This window comes from Miscanthus floridulus, chromosome 3, assembly GCF_019320115.1.
Source record: "Miscanthus floridulus cultivar M001 chromosome 3, ASM1932011v1, whole genome shotgun sequence".
Lineage (NCBI taxonomy): Eukaryota > Viridiplantae > Streptophyta > Magnoliopsida > Poales > Poaceae > Miscanthus > Miscanthus floridulus.
The window spans coordinates 9,347,603-9,370,922 of record NC_089582.1 but is presented as its reverse complement, the minus strand read 5'-3'; the positions used below and the strand labels follow the sequence as shown (position 1 = coordinate 9,370,922).

The 23,320-nt window shown below is 43.5% G+C and overlaps 1 pseudogene; it reads right to left on the bottom strand.

Moving 5' to 3' along the window:
• Positions 1 to 15,325: 15,325 nt before the first annotated feature.
• LOC136544922 (dirigent protein 1-like) lies at positions 15,326 to 16,312 on the bottom strand (annotated as a pseudogene).
• Between the last annotated feature and the right edge of the window lie 7,008 nt (positions 16,313 to 23,320).

The following is a 23,320-nucleotide window of genomic DNA, read 5'->3' as shown; positions in this document are numbered from 1 at the left end:
GAGAATGATGGGTTGGTCCAGCTTGTGCCTGGGGTACAAGCGGGGCGTGTGTTTTCGGGGTACGCAGCTGGGGGCATTGATTTGTGAATCGCCGGGCGATCCGGTACGGCTTGTCTACGGTTTAGCATCGTAGTAAGAACTGAAGATGAAAAATAGAAGATGGAAAAGGAAATCTGATTGCTTACCACCTGTTTGAAAGTAGCACAGGTGCTTACATAGAATGGTTAGTCAATGAACCAATGCGGCTATTAATAAAAATCGAATATAAGGATGTACGCTTAGTAATGCTTCCTGCAAATGCAATAAACCCACAAACCAGATAGCCTTGCATATCCTTAGAGTCTTTTCTTTCCTCCTGTCGGGTATGTCTTGCTGAGTACAATTGAGTACTCAGGGTTTTATTCCCCCTGTTGCAGGTGACAGGTGGATGCTAGAGCTAACTCTTGTGTGTGGACTCCTCCTGGTGGGCTCAGTGAGGATTTCTTTACGCTGTGATCATAGTTGTTATTTATAACTCTCACCAAATGTGTTTATAAATGAAAGTTTTATAATCTGTTGTCGTAGTTTATATATCCATACTTCATCATGTCATGAATAGTTATTTATTTCCGCTGTAATTCTGATCACATGTTTATATTCCGCTGTTACATTAAGTTATTCATAACTCTGATAATATAACTACATTCCGCTATTATAATAAATAAAGATTATACTGTAATGTTGTACTAAAAGTGATGTAAGAAATGATTAAGAATGATGTAAGCTTTATTCTCTCATTTGTGATCCTGATGGCAAAAATATGGATTTTCGGGTTCTCCACTGGGGTGTGTCCGACGGAACCGAGTACTTTAGTGTTCTCCCTCGAGTGCTTAGTGTCTAATGGAAGACAAGCACTCATGTGAGGCATTAGATTAGGCGGTTCTGCCACACCCGACCCCTTAGGCAATACCGTCGCCAACCACTCCAGGTCCAAGCGTATGGGCCTGGCTCAAAACTCTGACACCAGAGAAGAAGCGAACACGCCTCGGTGCCGTAGCCATGACGGGCCATACCTGGGGATTCACGTCAAGGACAGTGTCGAGCATGCCGGCGCTGTTCTACCTAATCCTCGTATGGACGCTGATAGGGGCGTCAGTTCACCACGCCTTCCGCTGGAACGGAGTGAAACACCATGACCGGCAGATGACGTCTATGCATGGCACCAGTGACGGACAGGGCCGCGACGTGAAGCCGTCCCTGTTGACGTCTACAGGATTGGCGGGACCCGCATGAAGGAGAAGAAGGACCCGGCGACTCTGGAAGCCTTGTTCTCTCTCGTTGGCCGATAAACCATGGCTTATAAGCCAAATACGACGAAACGAGCAGGTCAATTAGCTAGCGTTCAATTAGCTAGCGTGCAGTGATGGTTGTTGAGCTAGTAGTGATTTGTAGTAGCAGTAACCAGTAACGAAACCAACAAATCCGAAGATAGATGGATCGACTCGATGCGGGAGCTGTTGAGCTCACCTACCACTATACGACATGTATGTAGAGTCAGATCGAGATGGATGGATGGATGGGCAGGGCCCAAGGGCATTGCTTGCTTGCTTTGTGCGCTAGCTCGTCCCTCCATGTCCATGTCCATGGCCATGTCATGTGCCGTCACGTTCACGTTCGCTTTATTTTTTTTTAATCTTCCTTTTCCTCTTTTTCCCATTCATTCGAGAACACTTTATTGTTGTTTATTTATTTTATCGATGCGAGGCCCACGGCAACTGGCGATGTTGTAATCGGTCAACTGCCATGTCCCTTCGCACCAACCTTTGTACCGCATTCGATCGGCGGGCGCTTTTCGACACGGCTGCTATTTTCATAGTTCAATATACTATTATGCATAATAATTATTATAAATATCATAGTTCATAATAAATGGAGTATATTATGAGATGAGATACAAATGTTTAAATCTAGCTAAATTTCAATATGTTAAAAATAGACGTGTACAGTAATTATTTTGGATAGGAGGGGAGTAAGAGATCTGTCCGTTAATTTTTAGAATGACAAGTGCTTTTTGATTGAGGGAGTACCTGCTAGTAGGGAACCTAGCTAACAAACTTTTATAGCGGGGCTATTAACCCTCCAATAATCTGGGACCTCCGTTTGGAGCCTCCTACTAATAGTTACAAAAGCCACTTAATAATTTTTTATAGTGGCAATTCATCTTGAGCTATTAGTTGGACTATGTAAAATAAAAATCTAAAATCCATGATTTAGCCATTGTCTAAAATAGAACATCCTCCAAAAAAGTAGAGTAATGCAATAGCCTTTCTAAATTTCTCATTATCTATTTTTTTAAAGCTAACATGTCATGTTGAGATTGGTTCGCTTCTCAGTTTCCGGTACTCCCACCATTTGCTAGCACACCACCATGCAGATGACAAGCCTTCATGGCGTTCTATTTTTACCCAACGAGAAGTGCGGGATGGGTGATTTGTTATTTTGGAAAACATGATAGAATAGCTGTTGGAGCCATGATTCTTCCAAAAATACCTAAAATAGGATTTCACAACACAAATAGCTACTCTCTTGGAGTTGCTCTTAAATAGGGTGTTTACATCCACTAATGCTAATTTTAGCAATTAACAATTAGCAGGTGGAGTCCAAATGATCCCTAAGTGTGCTAGCCAATGATAGGTAATATATCAGCACGTAAACGAGTACTTCAATTTTGTTTTCCCTGATTAACATGGCAATTTTGAGACCTTGGGAATTGATGTGGAGTCTTCTTTTGTTTGCTAAATACTGAGATAACAAGTAACCCTAAATTACCTATCTCTGCATTTAACAAAAAACCAAAGAAACTCATACATACACCTCTAGTTACATGCTTATGTCATTCTTAGTATATGAATACAACCTCCATGTTAAACCCATATCCTAAGCTAAGGTTTCAACTAAACTCATATCAAAACACATGCAGATATTATGAGTCTGTATGAAGAAGGACATACAAAAGTGAAAACTAAAGTATATCGCAACCTGATGATAATAAATATTATAGAGGATTTATGTTAGAATATGGGTAAGCGAGAGAACAAAGATAAACAAAGGTCCAAGAACCATCATGTTAACTTAAAAAGGTATACATGCATACTTAGAAATTACTCATAGTCATTATGGAAACTTAAAGAAAAATAACTTTTTATTGAAAACCTAAAATACCGTTACCCCTATTTATAAATTATCAACACTGCCACATTTTATAGACAATAAAACCCACAAAACCACATATATTCATAACTTTTTTACCACAAGTAAAAAAAAAAAGAAAACCACCGAAGATACATTTACACATGGCCCTCCATGATCCACCTCTAGGTAATTAAAAAAATAAGTTCAAGTGCTATGTAACACCCCCGGTGTTACGAGCTCGCTTAGCACCTAGATTAAGGCTTAAAAGAAATTAACACACCAAGTTCTTAAGTTTTAGAATTTTAAATGCACATGAGATGATAAACGAATCGTATGTGATTCCAACTTTGTGGTTGAGAAGAGCAAAATAGGTATTGTAAGTTAGTTTACTTAACGCGTAAATGTGCTAATGACAATTCTAGCAAGAAAAGTAGAATAAGTAGTTTTAACCGTTTGGCACGGGAAACAATTTCTATAAGCAAAAATAAAATATAACTCGAGCACGTTATGTATATGAAGGCACAACTTTAATTTTGGAAAAATTTGCACTCCCTATTGTCTTCACTGCCACACATGTTTGTGCCTTTCGAGGTGCTCATAGCTGGTAGCTAGTCTTCTATTACTTTTTGATTCATCTGCTCGCTGTTTCTTTGTCACTGACTTGTGAAATGGCCCCTGGCCCCTGCATGCTTTGGAGGCAAGCTCCGTCACTGCCTGACTCGTCCCATCCCTGCTTGCTCTGTGCTCGCTGCCTCGCTGATGACCGACCACCGCGTTATGGCTCGCCTACACCATCACTGCAAAACGACGCCGTCCACGTCGCGTACGGCTCTGCGGCCCCTGCCCATGCTGCCGTGACCAGTCCGCATTGTTAAAGGAAGTTATTTTCCACCGCTCCCCGCAGCGTCCGCCGGTAGCCACGCCGCCCTAAACCGGGCCGTGAGCGCTGCTCCTTCTCATTTCCTCCCCACGCGCGCCCTGGTCCGGCCGCCCGCGCTCGGCCATGCCGCAGCGCCCGCATGCCGGCTGCCATGCCGTGGCCCACTGCACCGACGTCCGCGCGTCTCCCCGCGTCGAGCGTTTCCGCGCTGCCCCACGTCACCACCGTAGCGCCGCGCCCCGTGTCCCGCGCTGCGTCCCCACGCCAGACCGCGGTCTCACGGCGGCTCCACCGTCGTCCGCTTCCGCTGCGCGCGCGAGCACGCCTTGCCGCCGGTACCGATCTTCACCTGCAGCTGCGCCGTCGTCTCCACTGCGCGCCGAGCCGCTCAACCCGCTGGTGCTGGTCGCCCCGTGAGCGAGCGCGCCCGTGCCTCTTCGCCATCGCTGGACCACGGCCGCCATGGATGCGCCCGTCGCTGCCGTGCCATGCCCGCTCGGTGTCTCGACGTTCGCGCAGCCCCACCTCACCGCGCTGCCCCACTGCGGCCGAGGCCGCTGGGATTTCCCCGCACCGCCTCACGTCCCCTCCACCGCCTGCGAGCCGCCGATTGGGCCGGCGAATCGTTTCACGTCCATGCTCTGTTTTGGGAATGAAGAAAGGGACCTAGGGGTAAGAAACGAGTAGTGCAGGGTTCTTTTTTGCAAATTGCGTGACCCATATGAACAGTAGTGTGCTAAATAAGGAGAAGCGCAGGGTTGTTCCTCCTTAACCGCCGGGGCTATCGGGCAGGCCGCACGCGCCTCGCTGGGCCGGCTTGCCGGCGACTGCTGCTGGGCCGCGCGCCTTTACCGCGCGTCTCACTGTGGCTGGGCCGCTGCCCATGGCCTGCTCGCTGCCCCGCCCGGGCCGCTGGCCATGTGCCGCGCCTAGGCCGTCCGCTGGTCAGGTGCCTGCCTGGGCCTCGTGGTCGCCGCGTGGGCCGCGCTGGCCGTGGTTGGCCCAGGTGCCTGTCCTTTTGTAGTTTTTGCTTAAAATGGCTGAAACCTGTAAAATCAATATAAAATGGTATAGGCATCCAAAAATTATGAAACCAGTTTTGTTGAGTTCCAAAAATCCTGCTCTACCTGCTGGTATAATTTGTTCACATAGTTGGATAATATTCTTAGGAAGCTATATAATTAATTAGAGATAATTAATATTATGAACAGGTAAACTTGTAGGAATTGGTATGGTAAATTGGTAATAGCGTTAGCTCTGAAAATTCGACAGTAGGTTCATAGCAATATTAGCTGCTCACCATAATTTTTGTAGCTCTAGAATAATTAGTTGCTAGATAACTAATAATGTCCTATTGTGAATAAAGAAACACCGTTGGTTTATATAACTAAAATAATTGTTGGGAAATAACGCCTTATCGGACAACGTGTATATGTAGCCTAAGTATGGGCGTTGTTAGAACTAGCCCGTTAACTCGAGAGGCGTAAAGCGTATTTATATGAGTCACGATTTCAGTTGATTAATTACATCTTTGCATTGCATCGCATGCATATTATATAGGTACGATGATGGATCAACGGACCGATCGAAGGATGATTGGGAATCCGAAGATGATGCAATGAGCTTTCTATTCAGATGATTGTGGATGATCTGAAGATGCAGCTACTAACTTTTACTATATCTTACCCAGGCAAGCCCCGTTGCATAACCCCTACTTTTCTGCAGTTTAAATTATATATGTGCATTAAGTTTCAAGGAGTTAAATGAAACCATTTGCATATATATCTTTATCCTATGGGTCTTACTAGTACGACAGGATCGTGTAGAATGCTATGCTACATGACTCTGGTAGAAGTCGAGTGATTGCCTGTCACTCGCGAGAGATAGAAAATATATTATTGGATTACCATCACTCGGAAAACATGAAAATGGTGGAAAGGAAAATGGTGACCGGGCAGGGATGTGGTTTGGGTATTGGTGGGTGTAAGAAGTTGTGTCGCCGCGGAGACGGGTCATAGCTTGGTTACACCATTTTTCCCTGTCTGGTCGGTTAAGGACCGATCGTTGCATATGACTCTAGGCAGGTCACAGACTTATTATCCCGAGCACATACTTGTGTATGGGCGCTTGGAAGACTTGTTGCTCTCTTGTCGCGGATCCGGCTCTTTCCGGACCGACTGTTAGGGTTTGTTTTTGGTGGAGGAGGTCCTTGCACCGCACTGAGTCCGGGACTTAGGGGCGGGGGCTTGGAGTCCCAGTTTGGACGGGGACCTGGACACCCGGGATAGGAGAGTGATGGGTTGGTCCTGCTTATGCCTGGGGTACAAGCGGGGCGTGTGTTTTCGGGGTACCCAGCTGGGTGCATTAATTCGCGAATCGCCAGGCTATCCGGTACGGCTTGTCTATGGTTTAGCATCGTAGTAAGAACTGAAAGATGAAGGATGGAAGATGGACAAAGGAAATCTGATTGCTTACCACCTGTTTGAAAGTAGCATATGTGCTTACATAGAATGGTTAGTTAATGAACCAATGCGGCTATTAATAAAAATCGAATATAAGGACTCACGCTTAGTAATGCTTCCTGCAATGCAATAAACCCACAAGCCAGATAACCTTGCATATCCTTGGAGTCTTTTCTTTTCTCCTGTCGGGTAAGTCTTGCTGAGTACAATTGAGTACTCAGGGTTTTATTCCCCCTGTTGCAGGTAACAGGTGGAGGCTGGAGCTGACATTTGTGTGTGGATTCCTCCTGGTGGGCTCAGAGAGGATTTCCTTTACGCTGTGATCGTAGTTTTTATTTACAACTCTCACTAAATGCTTTTATAAATGAAAGTTTCATAATATATTGCCGTAGTCTATATATCAATATTTCATTATGTCATTAATAGATGTTTATTTCTGCTGTAACTCTATTCACATGTTTCTATTCCGCTGTTCAATTAAATTGTTTATAACTCTGATAACATGATTTCATTCCGCTGTTATATTAATAAATATTATACTCTGCTGTTGTATTAAAAGTGATGTAAGAAATGGTTACGAATGATGTAAGCTTTATTCTCTCATTTGTGATCCTGATGGCAAAAATGTGGATTTTCGGGTTCTCCCCTGGGGTGTGCCCGACGGAATCAAGTAATTTAGTGTTCTCCCTCGAGTGCTTAGTGTCTAATGGAAGACAAGCACTCCTGTGAGGCATTAAATTAGGCAGTTCTGCCACAGGTGGTATCAGAGCATAAATGAGGAAATAAGGCTTCGAAAACCTTTTCTAAACTAAAATTTGACAGTCCATTGTTGCAAAAAGTTAGGACGTTTATATGCGAAGTTATATAAGTAGCCCTATTACTATGGTTATGCATCCAGGATAGATGGCACTCTACTGACTTAGATAGGATTATTCAAGTTCTGCAGGTACACTGACTCGAGCATAGTTCGATAGTATCGACTAGTTACAGGGAGAGAACGATGTGCCAAAAATCTAAGAACGGTTGCCCTATATGTTGGCAATAGTGAAAGGACATATAGGACGTGCATTCATGCATATCCTGTATGTGAATTATAGTGTTGTATTGCTGGTAGATACGCCATCCATAAGTGTCACGCGTGTCGTATTGTGCACGAATGACTCGTCCCTGTTCCAGAGTTAGGTCTGCACTATGGCTTCATGTTTCACGTTCGTCCATGGTTCACGCCGATCGTGACCCACGTCTCCCCGTACCCCTTTTCTGCGCTCTTGTCGGACCCTTGCCCTGCAGTCGTACTAGTCAGTAATGGCATCGCACGTCGCTCGCCTCGAACGCGCGGAATTTGGTCGATATGTCATAGTGATCTCGTGCGGGAACCCTGGTAAACCACGCCAGGACCACTGAATGCTCTGCCTTTATAAGTAGAGCCTGGTTTAGCCATTGGTACCACCACTCGGCGCACTTTAGCTTGCTTAGTTTTTCCTTTGAGACAACTTTTCGCTCAGCCTTCCTTGCAACCACCGCCAGAGATGGCAGGAGCCTGGGTTAGCACCTACTGCTTGAATGTTGAGGGGTTTCCCAAAATCCTACATGCCACCCTACAAAAGCTCGGAGTCAAAGATCGTCCCGAGTATGAGGGCCGTGAGTATGAGAAGCATGGCACTGATCGGTGTGAAGTTACCGTCTACATTGGGAAGAGTGAAGAGTTCCCCGACGTCACTAAAGCCTAGAGTGTGACCGCAACCGGGTGTAGCTTCACCGACACCTATTAGGTTGTGGCCCGTAAAGCCTTGCGATACCTCTGCCAGATCTATGAAGAGCCCATTGCCCATACTCCCATGCGGTTCTTTCCACCTTTGGATAGGAATCGGCGGGCATGGAAGGCTCGCATGGAGGCTTTGCAAGGGCAGGGTGCGCAAGAGGACAGTCCAACCATGGTGTCCTTGACCACGTACCTGCTTGCTTTGGATGAGCAGTATGACCGGCAAGCCTTGGAGCTGAGGGCGTGCCTTCAGCGTGCCGAGGAAGCCGAGATCTTCAACAGGATGCTCCAGGTGCAGCTTGCCGAAGCGCATACTAGTGCTGCAGCTGCTGAGAGCCGGGAGGCTGCCATGGAGGAAGCTCTGAAGGAGGCTGAAGATCGGCATGTCCATCAGCTATGGGTGGCCTATCTTGTCACCAGGGCTGAGCGGAGGACGCTGGCTGCTGAAAGGCAGGATGCCCCGATCTTGGAAGGGATCCCTATCCACTCGCCAGAGAGAAGGAGAACTGGTGTAGCAGTGCCGCCAGCACCTCCATCCTTGGAAGTGTCAGAAGTCGAGCCCTTGATTCCTCTCACTCAGCCATTGCCCCAAGAAGATGTAGATTAGTTGCCTTGGGATGCTGTACCCGTAGTAGTAGTGCTTGTTGTCGCTGTCCCCCGGTATTGTACTCTTGCCTGTTGTTCGTCGTCCGTAGTTGTTGAGCTCGCCCGACCGTAGGTGAATGCCGTGTCGTGAATGGGAGCCTGAATGCCTGTATGATGTACCTGTATGAGACCATTGGAACATGCATTTTATTTAGTTCGCTGTGTTTACTGCGTTCAGCTACCTTAAGTTCGTTGGAGGTGCTTAAAGAGTTTTATGGGCGATATTAAGCAGGTTGCAAGAGAAGTTGCCATTCCGATACCAGCAGATCAGCCGTGATTGGGTGTTATTGGACACTGTATCGACTAATTGTGGATGTCCCAACAGAACACTTGAATCTTTTTAAAACAAATCCGTCGTTGGATTTGAATTCCTTGTCCCTTGTTGTGGAGGGAAATCTTTGTTGTTGAATTTTTCCCTTGTGATACCCCCTTACTCTGTGGTATATGACCCCACCGCTTTCATGGCGTGTAAGTTGGTAGTAGTTGCCTGGTTAATAGCTTATGGTGCCGCGACGAAACTGAGAGCTCCCCATGGAACAGCTGCCACATGGTGACGCTGCTCGGCACGCGCTGGTATCGAGGTTGTTGACCAAGTACCTTTACCAAGTTACATCGCCGTACCATTTTGTTTTAAAAATTTTCTCCTTGGAAATGTTCAGGGGTTCAAATGGGAAATCCACAATGGGTGATGCAGAAGTGTTCTCACAAGGTACACAAGAGATGGTTTGGAGAAAGAAGGTATGACATGATCTGGGTTTACAGAAAAGACGGATGTGGTCGAGGAAGGTTAGCATTGGGTAGTCAGGAGTAGTTGCAAAAGTTAGAGTGGACGTCTTGTCCCAAGCCCTGTGCTTAGTTGACCGCGCTATGCATGCTGGGTTATTTCGCTGCGTGCCCTGTGAACATCGCCTGTGTCGGGACCTGTAGCACCCTATTTTCACGTGGCCGCAGCATTGGGCCGCACTCGGTGTCCTTGTGCACTGTGCGCTTTTCCTTTTCCTGGCGCCGGTTGGCTCTCTACCTCGCACCGTTGTTCCCCGTACCGGACCCCCCTCCCATTTCCCCTTCCCTTTCTTTCTTCTTTGGTGACATGACCGCCCGTATGCCTACCTCGTCGAGCAGACCCCCCTCTCTTCTCCTTTATTTCCCCCTCCACCGCTCGCACAGGAAGCGCACCATGTCTTCGACCTTATCTCCACAACATGCACCATCTGTGTGTTCCATCCTCGCCGCCTCCACTTCCGGTGTGTTGTTTCCCCTCTGTTCGCCTCTATAAAATACCCTTGGTCCTTACTCTTCTTCTTCATCCCCATTCCTCTCGCATTCACAGCAGAGCTACGAAATCTAGTCGACGTTGTGAAGCTAGGTTCGTCAGTTTGAGGCGATGGTGTGATCTGAGAAGAAGAAGGAAGGATCTGGTTTCGTCGAACAAGTTCAAGTTATCTTGGTTAGTTTGGACTAAGGATTCATGATGTTTTACTTCTCAGTCGACTATTTCTGGATCTATTGGTGTTACGCCATGTTTTGGATAATCATTATCTTGTTGTTTCTCCATTGTCCTCGTCTATCTCGACTTCTGGATTAAGTCTCGGTTGTACCAAGTTGCTCTTAACCATGTATCCCTAGATCCCTGCGTGGTTTTGTATTCGAAGTCATGTAATCTTTCGTGTAACCCCTGATCTACGAATGTAATCGTGTTTCCCCTTTTCTGGTTTTAGCTTCGAATCTTGGGACGAGATTCTTTTTAAGGGGGGTTGGTTGTAACACCCCCGGTGTTACGAGCTCGCTTAGCACCTGGATTAAGGCTTAAAAGAAATTAACACACCAAGTTCTTGAGTTTTAGAATTTTAAATGCACATGAGATGATAAATGAATCGTATGTGATTCCAACTTTGTGGTTGAGAAGAGCAAAATAGGTATTGTAAGTTAGTTTACTTAATGTGTAAATGTGCTAATGACAATTCTAGCAAGAAAAGTAGAATAAGTAGTTTTAACCGTTTGGCACGGGAAACAATTTCTATAAGCAAAAATAAAATATAACTCAAGCACGTTATGTATATGAAGGCACAACTTTAATTTTGGAAAAATTTGCACTCCCTATTGTCTTCGCTGCCACACATGTTTGTGCCTTTCGAGGTGCTCATAGCTGGTAGCTAGTCTTCTATTACTTTTTGATTCATCTGCTCGCTGTTTCTTTGTCACTGACTTGTGAAGTGGCCCCTGGACCCTGCTTGCTTTGGAGGCAAGCTCCGTCACTGCTTAACTCGTCCCATCCCTGCTTGCTCTGTGCTCGCTGCCTCGCTGATGACCGACCACCATGTTATGGCTCGCCTGCACCATCACTGCAAAACGACGCCATCCACATCGCGTATGGCTCTGCAACCCCTGCCCGTGCTGCCGTGACCAGTCCGCATTGTTAAAGGAAGTTATTTTCCACCGCTCCCCGCAGCGTCCGCCGGTAGCCACGCCGCGCTGAACCGGGCCGTGAGCGCTGCACCTTCTCATTTCCTCCACACGCGCGCCCTGGTCCGGCCGCCCGCGCTCGGCCATGCCGCAGCGCCCGCATGCCGGCTGCCATGTCGTGGCCCGCTGCACCGACATCCGCGCGTCTCCCTGCGTCGAGCGTTTCCGCGCTGCCCCATGCCACCACCGCAGCGTCGTGCCCCGTGTCCCGCGCTGCGTCCCCACGCCGGACCGTGGTCCCGCGGCGGCTCCACCGTCATCCGCTCCCGCTGCGCGCGTGAGGACGCCTTGCCGCCGGTACCGGTCTTCACCTGCAGCTGCGTCGTTGCCTCCACTGTGCGCGGAGCCGCTCAACCCGCTGGTGCTGGTCGCCCCGTGAGCGAGCGCGCCCATGCCTCTTCGCCATCGCTGGACCACGGCCGCCATGGATGCGCCCGTCGCCGCCGTGCCGTGCCCGCTCGGTGTCTCAGCGTTCACGCAGCCCCACCTCACCGCGCTGCCCCACTGTGGCCGAGGCCGCTGGCATTTCCCCGCACCGCCTTGCGTCCCCTCCACCGCCTGCGAGCCGCCGATTGGCCCGACGAATCGTTTCCCGTTCATGCTCTGTTTTGGGAATGAAGAAAGGGACCCAGGGGTAAGAAACGAGTAGTGTAGGGTTCTTTTTTGCAAATTGCGTGACCCATATGAACAGTAGTGTGCTAAATAAGGAGAAGCGCAGGGTTGTTCCTGCTTAACCGCCAGGGCTATCGGGCAGGCCGCGCGCGCCTCGCTGGGCTGGCTTGCCGGCGACTGCTGCTGGGCCGCACACCTTTACCGCGCGTCTCACTGTGGCTGGGCCGCTGCCCATGGCCTGCTCGATGCCCCGCCCGAGCCGCTGGCCATGCGCCGCACCTAGGCCATCCGCTGGTCAGGTGCCTGCCTGGGCCTCGTGGTCGCCGCGTGGGCCGCGCTGGCCGTGGTTGGCCCAGGTGCCTGTCCTTTTGTAGTTTTTGCTTAAAATGGCTGAAACCTGTAAAATCAATATAAAATGGTATAGGCATCCAAAAATTATGAAACCAGTTTTGTTGAGTTCCAAAAATCCTGCTCTACCTGCTGGTATAATTTGTTCACATAGTTGGATAATATTCTTAGGAAGCTATATAATTAATTAGAGATAATTAATATTATGAACAGGTAAACTTGTAGGAATTGGTATGGTAAATTGGTAATAGCGTTAGCTCTGAAAATTCGACAGTAGGTTCCTAGCAATATTAGCTGCTCACCATAATTTTTGTAGCTCTAGAATAATTAGTTGCTAAATAACTAATAATGTCCTATTGTGAATAAAGAAACACCGTTGGTTTATATAACTAAAATAATTATTGGGAAATAACGCCTTATCGGACAACGTGTATATGTAGCCTAAGTACGGTCGTTGTTAGAACTAGCCCGTTAACTCGAGAGGCGTAAAGCGTATTTATACGAGTCACGATTTCAGTTGATTAATTACATCTTTGCATTGCATCGCATGCATATCATATAGGTACGATGATGGATCAACGGACCGATCGAAGGATGATTGGGAATCTAAAGATGATGCAATGAGCTTTCTATTCAGATGATTGTGGATGATCTAAAGATGCAGCTACTAACTTTTACTATATCTTACCCAGGCAAGCCCTAGTGTATAACCCCTATTTTTCTGCAGTTTAAATTATATATGTGCATTAAGTTTCAAGGAGTTGAATGAAATCACTTGCATATATATCTTTAACCTATGAGTCTTACTAGTACGACAGGATCGTGTAGAATGCTATGCTACAGGACTCCGGTAGAAGTCGAGTGACTGCCTGTCACTCGCGAGAGATAGAAAATATATTATTGGATTACCATCACTCGGAAAACATGAAAATGGTGAAAAGGAAAATGGTGACCGGGCAGGGATGTGGTTTGGGTATTGGTGGGTGTAAGAAGTTGTGTCGCCGCGGAGACGGGTCATAGCTTGGTTACACCGTTTTTCCCTGTCTGGTCGGTTAAGGACCGATCGTTGCATATGACTCTAGGCAGGTCACAGACTTATTATCCCGAGCACAAACTTGTGTATGGGCGCTTGGAAGACTTGTTGCTCTCTTGTCGTGGATCCGGCTCTTTCCGGACCGACTGTTAGGGTTTGTTTTTGGTGGAGGTGGTCCTTGCACCGCACTGAGTCCGGGACTTAGGGGCGGGGGCTTGGAGTCCCAGTTTGGACGGGGACCTGGATACCCGGGATAGGAGAGTGATGGGTTGGTCCTGCTTGTGCCTGGGGTACAAGCGGGGCGTGTGTTTTCGGGGTACCCAGCTGGGGGCATTGATTCGCGAATCGCCGGGCTATCCGGTACGGCTTGTCTACGGTTTAGCATCGTAGTAAGAACTGAAAGATGAAGGATGGAAGATGGACAAAGGAAATCTGATTGCTTACCACCTGCTTGAAAGTAGCACATGTGCTTACATAGAATGGTTAGTTAATGAACCAATGCGGCTATTAATAAAAATCGAATCTAAGGACGCACGCTTAGTAATGCTTCCTGCAATGCAATAAACCCACAAGCCAGATAACCTTGCATATCCTTGGAGTCTTTTCTTTTCTCCTGTCGGGTAAGTCTTGTTGAGTACAATTGAGTACTCAGGGTTTTATTCCCCCTGTTGCAGGTAACAGGTGGAGGCTTGAGCTGACATTTGTGTGTGGATTCCTCCTGGTGGGCTCAGAGAGGATTTCCTTTACGCTGCGATCGTAGTTTTTATTTACAACTCTCACTAAATGCTTTTATAAATGAAAGTTTCATAATCTGTTGCCGTAGTCTATATATCAATATTTCATTATGTCATTAATAGATGTTTATTTCTGCTGTAACTCTGTTCACATGTTTCTATTCCGCTGTTCAATTAAATTGTTTATAACTCTGATAACATGATTTCATTCCGCTGTTATATTAATAAATATTATACTCTGATGTTGTATTAAAAGTGATGTAAGAAATGGTTACGAATGATGTAAGCTTTATTCTCTCATTTGTGATCCTGATGGCAAAAATGTGGATTTTCGGGTTCTCTCCTGGGGTGTGCCCGACGGAATCGAGTAATTTAGTGTTCTCCCTCGAGTGCTTAGTGTCTAATAGAAGACAAGCACTCCTGTGAGGCATTAAATTAGGCGGTTCTGCCACATGCTAGGTGGAAAAAAACATGATTTAGTCAAAGAATAAGTTCATTAAATTGAACTGATAGGTGAAACCCAGTAAAATCCCCTGCCAAATCTAATTTGAATGCTTAATCTCAACTCTATGTAACACAACTTCCGGTCGATAGTGCTCTGCTCATCACTACTCTCTCTATCCTCAAATATAATGGATTATCAGTTGTTCAAAGTCAAACCATACTAAGTTTGACCAAGTTTGTAGAAAAACAATAATGCTTACATATTAAATGAATTTTACTAAATACATTATGGATTATATTTTTATAATTTACCTCTTTAGTACAGTTGATGTTACTGTTTTGTTTTTGTAGAAAGTTGATCGAACTTAAGATGGTTTGACTTGGAACAAAAGAAAATACATTAATTATAGAGGCGGGGGGAGAATGAGCAAGTGGGCCGAGAGTACGAGGAGAGCCCACAAGAGAAGGCAGTAGTGATTGTGTTTAAGAAATTAGTTTCTTTCCCACAAAAAGCCGACAAGAGATTTTCCAAGGTAATTTATTAGAAGAAAAGTAGGGGTTTTACAAAACAAAACACAAGAGAAAAAAGGAATGGGCAACTTTTCGGATGCGAAGTAAATTTGCATTCACCAGCTTCCACTCGACAGGACCCAGAATGACAACTGGACAAAAAGAAAACAGCGAATAATAATAAGCAACTAAAAAAACAACCATAAACTAAACCAACACTAGTAATCCGGAACATCCGTTCTCAAGGACAGCTTGATGATATAAAGGAGAAGAGTACCGGACCTCCAACGTAACACCACATCAAGCAAGTACGTACATGGAGTCATGGACATGTCACCAAACTGTCCACTGCACTCTAGCTGTGATCACCAGACACCGGATCCAACCACCGCAACAACAACGGCGACGACGCACGCACTGACCCACCCTGCTCCAACCCACTTGGCGGCGGCGCCTGAGGAGGCACCAGTGGTGATACTGCCGCCGCCGTCGATGGCGCCGGTACCCGTGGCTGTCGCCGTCCTCACGTGCACGTCGAGCTCGATGGTGGCGTCGGGCCCGCTCATGCTGGACGTCTTCCACAGCACGTACCCGGTGGCCATCCGGAACTTGCCCGTGCCGCCGACGACGGAGAGCTCCCGCACGTCCGCGGCCACGTCGTCCCGGCCCACCACCGCGAGCGTGCTGCCGTTGTGGTCCCCCGAGGTGAGCAGCAGGTTGGCACACACCATCAGCACGAGGCCCGACTGCGACGACATCATGTAGAAGCCCTGCGCGCGGCCCACGGCGGCGGACGTGGGCGACGACGTCTCCGTCAGCGCGTCGTCGATCACCGTGGTGTCGCCGAACGCCAGCCCCGGGACGATCGACCCCGCGGCGGTGGGGCCCTTCACCACCTGCACCGCCGTCGGGTTGCTCCCGGCCACGATGTCGTGCATGAAGAAGTGCAGGTGCGTGGTGCCGTCGTCGTCCGCCGCCAGGACGACCCACGGCGGCGATGACAGCGCCACGAGAAGGAGGATAGAGAGGAGGGAGGATGCCATTGCTGCTGCTGCCATGTTGGACGATCGATATGGAGCTCGAGGTGGGTAGAAATTTAATAAGCACCCTGTGAGTGTGTGTGATGCATGTTTGGTCGAATAGCCAATGTATGATGGCAATATTGTTGTTGTAGGTAGGTTTCTCCATATACTCCAGGTGTGATATGATGTCCCAACCCACAAACAGGACCATTAGGTGAGATGGGACCTAGGCTAACAACATCGTACTGTCTATAGTAAATTAAGTACCCTTTCTGAAGTATAATTTATTTTCGTTTTTTCATAAAAAAAATTCATTAACGTTATAACCATGTATGTAGATGTAGCGTATATCTAACTATGTATCTAGAAAAATCAAAACGCTGTATTGCCATTTGGAACCTAGGGAGTGGTAAAACCTAGAGCTCAAATTATATTCTGCGATGGACCACCCTGCAATATTTGTGAAATGTAAATGTTCAGATGAAGGAGTAAACATTCTGGCTAGATTGGTGTATGCTAGCTATTTCTGGTCTGCAAATGACATATGGATGATCTGTGTACTAAGAATCCCACAAAGATCATATTGTTCGAGGCATCTGGATCAACAACTCATCAAGCATTCTCGATATTTGCCGCAAAACTAGGGTGGGCATAATTAACCGAAACTGAAAAACCGGGCCAAAAGTATCGGAACCAAAAAAACCGGTTTCTTATTCGATTCTAGATAGGAAGGAACTGAAATAACCAAAGAAATTTCAGTTCCTACTCTCAGATAACTAAATTAACCGAAAGAACAGAAATACATGAATTTTAGTTCACTTACTAGCATTTTGTAAGACTATGTTTGGTTTATGTGCGAAGTCTCATATTGAATTGCTATGTATTTGTGTTACTATATTGCAATTGTTCCCTTATCAATTATTATTATTATTATCTAACCTAGAGGTAGTTTGCCTAAATTTGATTTAGAACCTGAATATTTTTTTGTCTTAACCTCTACTAAAAAATCCGATTAGTTTGGTTAGAACAGAAACCAAACCAGAAACCGAAATGCTCGGTTCCTAAATTTTTATTGGAACAGACCGATTCCCATTTTCTAGAACCAAATGTCTTGAATAATTGAAGAACCGATCCGAAACCAAACAAAAAACCAAATGCCCAACCCTACCTGAACATGGCGGCGCCATCGGCGATGAAGTAGTCGGACTCCGGTGTTGCTACCGTCCTTGCCGAGGGGCTTGACGTCCTTGCCTGGGCTTGGGCAGCGGCGCGTCAAGGACAGAAAGCCCCTCGGCGCAGGCGGAAGTAGCACCGTGACCGTGGAGTCCGGACGACAAGAGTATGTAGTAACTTCTTCTGTTGTCTACTCATCACCAGCATGGTCAACATCCACTCGATCGATCAATATATAGCTATTTAGTTTAATTTCCTACTTCTTCATTTAATTCCTCGATCTGCAGCTGCCTCTTATATAGAGACTGAGACCCAGCGACGAGCAATGCAATGCAAGCAAAGCAGTGGTGTTCCGCCACTTTTGTTGCATGCATGCATTGCCAAGTGCCAACAGGAACGGAAGGTATGGTCATTATTAGCGGCTATCCCTGATCGATATAATAATAACCTAGCTAATTTTAGATCAATGGTGATGGTGCCGCATGCTCTCTTGACGTGACACCTAGTAACTGAAAAGTCCCCATTCAATAAAATAAATACATAATGGGCCAGGGGACGGCATCTATCCAGTTATATTAGGCCAGAAACTCTCAGGCCCTGACAAGGTTGTTAGGCCACATGCATTTCGTACAAGTTGGGCCGAACTAGAACATGCCCAAAGTGTATGTGTTGTCGTTAATTAACAAGATAATTGATGGGCCAACATGCCGACGAGTAGGTGCTCGTGAACTGCTTTTCTATTTTATTTAAGGTCATTTTATGTCTTATATTAACCATCTTCGTTATATATATATATATATATATATATATATATATATATATATATATATATATATATATATATATATATATATATATATTAGCGATCGGGTACCTTCTAACGAGAACTCGAACGGATTCGAAATTCGAATTCTGAGATCTCGAGTTACTATTCATAGCACTATTTAAATTCGGCATTCACTATTCAAATTCGCGGCTACTATTCAAATTCGGGATATGAACAGTGCACGCGGGCGGCTCAACCACTTTAGTGTTCAAGGCACGAGGCCTCTGCAAGTATGGCGTGGCGTCGCTTTCACGCGCGATTATTTTATGGATGCTGGATGAGTGAGCAAGTGATTAGCGAATATAAATATTGATATGTCGCTTTTGCAATTAGTTAAGCTAGTGCTTAGTGAATATGCGTATGCGGATGATTATTTCTAAGGATCTTTTGCAGGCTGGCGAGACCAACAGTTCAGCCGGTCGTGCGACTATGCTTGTGACAGTCCTACTCGGTACTAACCGTATGCATCACTGGCTCGCTTCAGAACCAGGCTAACCCGATCTACTCCCTCGCTATCCCCAGCCACGCACACATAGGACTCAGGCTCTATCGTCTCTCCAGGCAGTTCCACCCGAAGGGAATACTTCTCTGCGCACACAGGGTTCTCTACAAACACCACTACTAGGGCTAACACGAGAACAACACACGCAGAGGCTTCTCCTCTAGGGTCCCTAGCATAGACACATCGCCCCATATGAATAAGCTTGAAGGAAGGCAGGGATTAAAATAGGAAAGCTTAATTCATTTCCACAGAGCAAGCTTACAAACGGCTTTCCCTTTTGGGAAACCCCAAGTACTTAGCACAAACCTTAGGGATTACCTTACAAGCGCAGGAAGATCACGTGGACATCCTTTATTCTCTAATTTACAAAGGTGGAGTGATACAGTGGTGACAGATGATTACTACTAATGGTGGATGATTCTCAGAGTGCTTCTGAGATCATGTCTTCATGGTGTATGTGTGGGTGGAGAGTTGGTGGAGTGGGTGGTGGATGAGAGTGCGTGTCTGAGGCTTCGGTGATTCTCTCCTTGAGCTTTCGATGATGAATGAATGCGCCTGATGTCTCGCTTTATAGCATGAAGGGAGCGTCCTTCCTGCTTATCATCTGAAGGAGCGAGCCTTATCCTCTGAAGGAGCCTTCGAGGCGAAGTCTTCAATTATCCCTTCTTACTGTTGCCTGGACAGCTGGACGTAGAATAAATGTCCTAGCTACAGTAGAGTGACTGTATATTCCTTTTGCGCTGTCCTCCATCGCGCACGGATAGTATCCTTCTAGATATTCTTTGATATGGTCTTCCACGCCCGAATGATTGATATTGCAAACATCAAATCAAAGATAGGCATGTAGTATTCAATCATGGTTGTAGGCATGTAGTATTCAATCATGGCTGTAGTGTTATCTCTTCCCCCGGTCAAATTATTGATAACACCTTATCAACATAGGGAATATATTTCTTGTATAGATATATTGATATTTAACTGAGTCTATATTGACTCTTCAATATTTTCTTCGTTGTCCACTTCTTCAGGTTGCCATATTTCATACCAGGACAACAATTCACGACATTCTTTTCGTAATTGACATTCTTTACCATAACTAGGCTTTATTAGCCTACCAACTTCTCTCTGTATTATACTATATCTTCCATAGTATTCTTGTAAGAATACTTTTATTATTTTATTTTGATACATCATGTAATATTCAGAAGCAAATTTGGTATTTCATCATATTTGAAATTTAATATTCTAGTCTTTGTCTATGACCATGGATATCCAACATCTCATCATCATTTTCATCATAGTCTGATATCTCTATATTCATTTTTGACTCATAATCCTTCTTAATATTTGCTTCATAGTCTTTCATTATATTTTCAATTTTTTCATCTATTTCACCTCTTATTTGTTGTAAGATTTCTTCCTTTATGTCTTTCTTCCACTGAAGAATTATTGACTCCAATTTTTCTTTCATCTTAGTATTAACATATTCTTCATTCAATGGATCTATATCTTTTTTTACCGCCTCTTTATATGTATGCGGTCTAGACGATCCTTCTTCTCTTATATTTGGCCCTGTCCATATTGGTTTTATTTCATTGGCCTTCCTATATTTTTGGATATAGTCTTTAGCTGCTGGCTCTAAGTAATAGTTTACTCCCAGAATTGTTCTTGCATATGAAAGAGCTTGATCAATATCTAAATATTTTTTTCCAAGACACTCCTCCATCTTTTTCTTTTTCTATCTGCTGAGCTATAACTTCTTCAAATGATATATAAATTCCTGGTGTTTTTCCCCTATATATAACATATATGGGTTTTTTCTCTATATTGCTAGATGATTCTTTTGGTTGTATTTTCCCATTAATCATATGAAAATATTCAGCCAAACTATTTAATATTGCTAGCATATAACCTTTATCTTCTCTTTTATTGTTATATTGAAACCAGAAATTGTCTACAATGCAATCTTGTATATCATCTAGAACAATATGGTCTCGAGGCTTGAATTTATAAGTATTTGGTGGGAAAATTCTTAGCTTATTATCAATTCCAAAGTTGAAACATTCACCTCCAATAGGGCTTGTTCCTCTCTTCATTCCTGCAAAATAGAAGATCGTGAAAATATATCAGGCAATGTATTATCTTTGCCTTTTATATGCTCAAATATTACTTTATAACCATTTCCAGTACTAATATCTTCAAATAAGACCCATCGCCTAGTTAAACTTTTCTTACTATTGATTTTATTATAATATCTGCATATAGCTTCACAGTCTGTCCTAACTGTGAACTCTTTAAATCCTAGATATAATCTAAAAGCATTTATTACATTTATACCAGCTAAAATTTTCCTATCTGTATTATTTATTGCTTTTAGCTTGTATTTTCCTGAAGCATACCTATATATTTGTTCTTCTAACTTTGGAGAGTACTTGTGTGGTTTTTGCTTTAATATTGCACCCCATCCTAACTTAGATGCATCTATCTCTATAATGAAATAATTATCATCTAAAGGTAACTCTAGGGGTTTTAAATCTTTGACCTTTTCTTTAATAGTTCTTACTAACTTTATATCTTTAGAATTAAAATATTTTTGCCCATTTTTTCTTAATTTTGCATACAATGGACCAGCTAACTTAGCTAAATTTTCAATATAATTTCTAGCATAATTGACTATTCCTAAGAATTGCTGTAGGGTTTTCTTATCATTCATGACATCTAGAAATTCTAAGATTTTCTTTGCAATATGATCTTGTAAATAGATTTTTCCCTCTCCTATTTCATGACCTAAAAATTTTATCTTTTTCTTACATATCTCCATTTTCCTTTTAGACAATATTAACCCATGCTGTTCTACCTTTCTAAAGAAGGTTTCTAGATGAGCTATATGCTCTTTATAGGATTTTGAGAAAACTAATAAGTCATCAATGTAAACTAATATGAATTCTTGATTTTCATTAAAAATATTTTGCATTTTTCTTTGAAATAAAGCAGGGGCATTTTTTAATCCTAAGGGCATTACTAGCCATTCAAAGTGTCTTTGAGGACATGTGAAAGCAGTCCATTCTATTGATTCTTCTGCCATTTTTACTTGCCAAAACCCAGCTTTTAAATTAAATTTTGAGAAGTATTTACTACCTTATATTCTATTTATCAATTCTTGCTTATTTGGGATATTATAAGCATCATCTATAATATTATCATTTAGTCTTTTATAATTAATAACCATTCTTGACTTTCCTCTGGCTATTTCAACATGATTTCTAACTATAAATGAAGCTGATCTATGAGGACTTCGGCTATCGCTTATAGCTCCTAATTTTAGTAATTCTTCAATATGCATATTAAATTCTTCTATATCTTTAGGTGTTGCTTCTATAGGACTTGTCTTAATTATATAGTCAGGATTTATTATGTTAATTTTACATAATATACCATTTTTGTCCCAATGCTTCATTGGTATTTCTCTGATTATCTAAATATCTTCCAATCTTGTTACAATTTTATCTATATCATTTTTAGATTTTATATCTCTATACTAATTTGGTGCTAATGATTGAAGACTGATGCATTCTATGCATGAATTTGCTATATGAAAATCTTCTATATTTTCACCTGGCTCTTCATCTATATAATTATCAGGGACATTTTCATTAGATCCTTGGAGTTCTAAATTGGTCTTTCCTGAAGTAGAATTTATAGTCTTTCGTACTTCTGTTATATATGGAATGTTGTCTTAGTAAGGAATAAATGTTATTCCTTGCTCATGTATGATAGTTGTTTGTAAAGAGAATTGTAAAAATCTAAATCCAAATATCATATCATCATGTATCATAGATAGATCTCTTATTGTAATTTCATCCATTATATATTTTGTGTTATTTATTTGTACTTCAACATCATAAGCTAGTTGATTATGAATCTTTTTTTATCCCAGACATATCAGTAGATATTTCTGCTTTATCTTGATCTATTGTATGAACTATTTCTGGACATTTTGCAAAATATTTATCATGTATAATATTTTTTGTACAACCGGTGTCTACTAATGCTAATATTTTATAAGAGATATTAGGCGTTAATTTTACTTTTACAGGTATTCTTATTCCTATAATTTCTGTAAATGGTAATCTTACTATATATTTGCTACCAAAGTTTATTATGGCTTCTTTTAATTATATCGCTTTATCATTTTTTCTATTTATCATTGCTTGGACCTTTAACTCAGTAAGACCTCTATGATTATCTTCTATCTTATTAGCTTCATTGAGTACTATTTAACTCTTTAGCTCTTCTAATTCTGCTTCTAAGCTATTTATTCTATTTTCTAAATTTCAGACTCTGCTTGCTAATAATTTATCATCTGATTCTAGTTCTACTTCTTGTCTCCATTTTTGGTTAGTAATTCTTAGACATGAAGCACATGCTTGCTTTAAACATTTAATACATGTAAGTCTATTTTCTTGACTAGGGTAGAATATACAAAAAATATATTTTATATTATAATCACCTCTACCTTTTATCTAATCATGTTCACAGTCTTCTTGATTCATTAATTCTATTTTTGTTTCTATTGAACTATTAATATCTTCAGATATTATATCTAACCCTTCCATAGCATTATCAAGATTGAGTAACTCTTCATCATCTAAAGAGTCTATAAAATCTTGGTAACTCTGAGCATTATTTTCTTCTTCTTCATAACTTTCTAATAAAAACTTATTATTAATCTC